This window comes from Penaeus chinensis, chromosome 21, assembly GCF_019202785.1.
Source record: "Penaeus chinensis breed Huanghai No. 1 chromosome 21, ASM1920278v2, whole genome shotgun sequence".
Lineage (NCBI taxonomy): Eukaryota > Metazoa > Arthropoda > Malacostraca > Decapoda > Penaeidae > Penaeus > Penaeus chinensis.
Window position 1 is genome coordinate 504,171 of NC_061839.1, and position 5,000 is coordinate 509,170.

Here is a 5,000-nt window from a genome sequence, read left to right on the forward strand (position 1 = left end):
CTTTTTATCCCCTCTTTCATTTTCTGTCCTTTTTTCTCTCTCCTTGTCTTTCATCAAGGAAGATAAATAAGGGGGAAGCATGAAAGCAAAAAGAAAGAGAAAAAAGACAAGGTACCGATTTTTTCCGGACCGAAGTCTCATTAATCTCAAAAGACCATCGGATTCCCTTTCGGTCACCTCGGTCGCTCCTTCGTCGAGATTGATGAGATCCTTTGGTCTTTTGGTCATCTGCTGGCGTCCTGGAAGGAGACTCGACCTCGCTGGAACATCACGTCCCCTTCATCTTCATAGCCAGAGTGACCTCTGACCTCTCTTTCCCTCTGACCTCTGTCCTTCCGTTTCCCTCTGACCTCCCCCTCCTCTGACATCCGTTTCCCTCTGACTTCCCTTCCCTCTCACCTCTGACCTTCCTTACCCTCTGGCCTCTGACCTTGTTTCCCTCTGATCTCCCTTTCCTCTGACTTTCCTTTCCCTCTGACCTTCCTTTCGGTATTGTTATATGCAGTGAGCATGTGTTTTAGCAACACAGAAGTATCCAGGGGAACGGTTACGTAAAACGCTCGAGGTTCAACTTTTTACTGTCGTGATGGCTCGTACCACACAGCGCGGTGGGAGTATTTGCTGTTGTACTTTCCTAGACATGCACACAGGAACGGAAGTTGAAATCTTTATTTTCAGCGATTCGAAGACACCAAGAAAAGTAATTCTAAGTTGGGAATTTGTCACCGAGAGCAACGCACCCTCCAGAGACGAAGTCCCAAAACCTAATGCAAACCTAACCTTTCCTCCCTTCTATTTATTTCCTAGACAGGAGGGGGCAAGCCACCCCCCTGCACCCCCCCCCCCCTCCTTTATTAGCACTTCCTGTCAGCTTATAGAAAATGCGACATTAAGGACTCTGGCTGTGTGAGGGCGATGTGGACCTCGTTTCTGAACGGTGATATCCAGAGGATATCGTCATTTCGCATCAAGTTGTACCTGTGCTGTTTACTACTCTATTTCTTATGCTTTCTAAGATGGCGGTGTCCATTTCCCACTACCTTTGTGCGTCGCTCTCGGTAACATTTACCTTAACTTGTAATACCCAAAACTAATTGGAAATTCAACTTAGACAAGTAATCGCGAACCATACTATCATTCTTCCCAAACGCCTACAACGAAAATGCGAAATAGATTTGAGACATTACAATAAGGCTCATTACTCTTTTCGCAGATCAAGACCTCTGTTTCCCTTTCCTGACCCCTACATAGGGATAGTTTTTCGAACCATCACACTGACAGTGCAATTCTAAACTTTTGCTCCTTCATAATCTAAACGTGTGTTGTGGTATTTAAAATAGAAATCGCGAGCAAGTCAGTCATAGAAACAAAACTTATACTTGGCATCACATCAATTTATAAAAGCCACTTACAAAGTATAAAAATTGCACCTGCCTACAAAACCACAGGGACCTCTCATTGACTGACAGAAAGTGATTTAGATCTAATACTGTAAGTACATATCCTACCTTGTGGGATTACAAAAGAGGCCTTTTTCCTTATCCAGTCTTACTCCAAGTAACTGTTTATCTTATCCAGCTTGGATAGGACAATGATAGTTTCTTATTTACGGAATTATTCTTTCTAGTAATTCCATAACTGTTCCATATGATAATGACCAGACTTCGTATTTATGTCTACTGAAGTGATTTAAGAATCACTGAACTAAATTAAGTGTTATGATAGTTATTACGTACGCTGCCACTGAAAGAAGTGTTCATATTGCATACTGCTTTCTATAATGATTGCCTTTGTTTATCGCACTATAATTAACGACAATTTAAAGTCCATGTATATTGAAAATATGAAGCATACAACCGGCAGCCAATTAAGCTAGCTTTTGTGGCCATGTACAAAAAGAGGATACACTAAGCAGAAAAGTAACACACTTAAGTAAATCAACTATGTCAAGTGAAAGATAACCCAGTTAAATATTAAAAAGTATGCATTTAGTGACTCAGTGATCAACACAGCAAATACCAATAATCCCCCAGCATATATATGCTAAAAAGATCATACTAGAAGACCTCCCTGTTGATTTATTGCCTTAGAAAGAACCAGTCCAAGCTCTGTCCTACAAGAGTTTTCTAGGGTGTGAGATGTTGGCCTTTGCCGGAGCGCTATGCATTTTTTTGCCAGTGGCCACGGGGAATGCTTGATGCTATCCTTTTATTTGGTAATTAGTATTTTTATTTTTTGATTAATTAAGAGAACCATTACTTGTACAGACTTGTTAATCTTAATACATAATAAATATATTATGTTTTTCGAGTGATGGAGAGCCTAGAATATAAAGTATGCAGCAGTTTGTTCGTGTTTTAATATTAATTTGGTTTTGAAGTCCATTATAATTGTTTTGATAATTTTGTGAAGGTAAGTGACAGGCACCATGTGAAATTTAAAGCTGACACCTGCATTTACAGACATATCAGCATTAATGCACAATAATAGGCGCTATTGTTATGGGAATGCAACATCTCTTGACTTAGCCATCGAAAATTAATTAATGTATAACAATCAAATTTCTAAAACGCTGTCTATGGATGTTTATGTTCATCTAATCCCTCTTATATCATAACCGTGTGTCTGTCTCCGTCTCTCAGAGGATTATTTTGGTCATACACACTGAAAACTGCAAGGACTGAGTCGCTTCTTACGTCTAAAAATAGGTTGACAGTCTGTATTGTCCTTCCTGAATAGAGGACACATGTTCTGAGACACGGCCAACTGACCGCGTTCCAAGAACTCAGTGCTTTTGGAATTTGCTCCTGTGCCTGTATAACAAGGCCAAAAAACAGGTGGCTCTCACATTAATGAGTAGTGCAGCTGCCACTGTGTATAGTGGCAGCTGCCGGCCCACGCCTCCATCTAGCGATAGCACCTCTATACCGTATGTTGCACGTTTAAGACAAATACTGCTAATACGAACATCTTTATCGGGATTTCTAACTATAAGTATTAGTTGTGTCAAGTTAGTTTGGATATTTATGTTTCTTCACTTAATGACAATCCTAGTCAAACCTTTCGAATATATATCTCGATTAAATTAACTAGATCTTTTTTTTCATGAATGCATAGATCATATCTAGATGCTTGGATTCTGAGCTGAGTTGGAAGAAGACTTAACCAGCATCTGCACATTAAAAGGTTGGTGTATTCAATTGCCTTCAACTACTGCATCATATATATTTGAAAATAGAAATCGATATTTTTCATGACATAAAGTGATAGTAATAAAAACATGACTGGAATTAATAATCATTCAAAAACGAAAACGAGATACCGTTGCTCTTTGCTTGTTTTTTTTTCTTTTTCTTTTTTTTGAATAGTATCTTGTAAATGTTCAAATCATCAATAAACCAGATTTAAGAACCTATATTAATGCTTTACATGAATACTGAATGACGTTTTTGCAAATAATATTTTACTCTAATTTCCCGAGACGGTGCATTTGCACTCCAGGAATAACAATAACAGGTAGTTTGCAAGTAAAGAGCAGAACGGTTGAAACCAAAACACCAGACGATAGATACACGTCGGTAAACACATTTATAAATATGACCAGCAGAAGTCATAACATTTTTGAGGGACCTACAGAAAAAAAAAAAAAAATAAAAAAAAAAAAAAAACACTAGACAAAGGTGTATGTTTAAGTGTTCAATGAAATCTACATTAAAATAGTATTTTATTATTTATATTCTGAACCAATCGCTGGACAAACATTACTTGTTATGATACGAAGCTCTTAGAAATGGATGGAAGCAAGTGTTTAGTTGCCTGTCATAATTTAAATAAGTTGAAATATGCATCGTGAAGGAAGCCATGCTAAAGTGACTGATACGGTATGCATTGAGGTGAGTGAACAGGAAATCGGTAAAACATTCAAATATATCTGTGCAACATGCAATATATATGCGCAATAAGTCTAGCAAGGCAAAAATAGGTTCAATATATGATGCTTTACATCTCGAAGACAGTTTGTAATTGTCATATTAAAGTCAATAACAAATTGTGCAAGCGGACCTAATTCCTCAAGATTTTTGAGAGAGGAAGTTGCAGTCAGAACTGCCCTTTAGCTATAGAAAGTGCTATGTGTGAGTTTGGCTGCAAAACCACCAAACAGATTATTTGATGCATGTCTTAATGTGGGAGTTGCATTAGAAAATTGGAGAATTCTGTTCTACAACTGAATTTGTGTGAGAAAGGAATCACACTTGCGACCTCTTCATTAACACTAGGCGAAAATTTGTTAGTGGTTCACCAGATCAAGGCATTTTTTTTTTTTTTTTTTTTTAATATTCAGCTTTCTAGACATGTATATGAACATTTGTGGATGCGAAAGCTAAAGTAGACTACCATAAAGCATAATATTTGAATTCCAATAGTTTGCTTACAATGTGTGAAATTTTAGAATTGAATTATGATTTAAGATTACTTGGCCTTGAAGATTTTGTGATCAGCACATCAATCCCGGACACAACAAGGATTACCCCAATGTAAAACAGTTAATCGAGAGACCTTTTTGATTGAGGCCAAAATTATAACTGAATCAAGCGCTAGTACTGTCCATGGAAATCCAGTTGTTGGCTGGTTATTAGAATTTAATTGTAATGAGGTTGAAGACCCTTGGAAAATAGCAGAATTAGCTAGTGTTCTCACAAGAAAAAAAAAATAAAGGTAACAAGTTTGGAGGGTACATTGGTACGATAATTCATTAGCAAATAGTCTGTTAAAATTTCCGTCAGTTTCTTGCTGATAAGTGTCCTGTAGTGATTATGATGACATTTGGCAGTTTATACGTGCCCCTTCAGTGCCGTAATTTTATAGAAAGGAAATTTGGATATACTTTTACCAAAAATACCCCACATACCAAAAGTAATAGCATGGTTTAAAAAAAATATATATATATTCGCTAAGTATTGAGAACAATGAAACAGTAAGAAGTAAAGTCCCAGAACAGG

General features: G+C 37.3%; 1 protein-coding gene across 1 annotated transcript in view; it reads right to left on the reverse strand.

The window, feature by feature from the left end:
* Positions 1-5,000, reverse strand: part of LOC125036724 (5-hydroxytryptamine receptor 2C-like) — a gene marked incomplete at its 5' end in the record, with an annotated part of 42,363 nt that overhangs the window by 25,403 nt on the left and 11,960 nt on the right.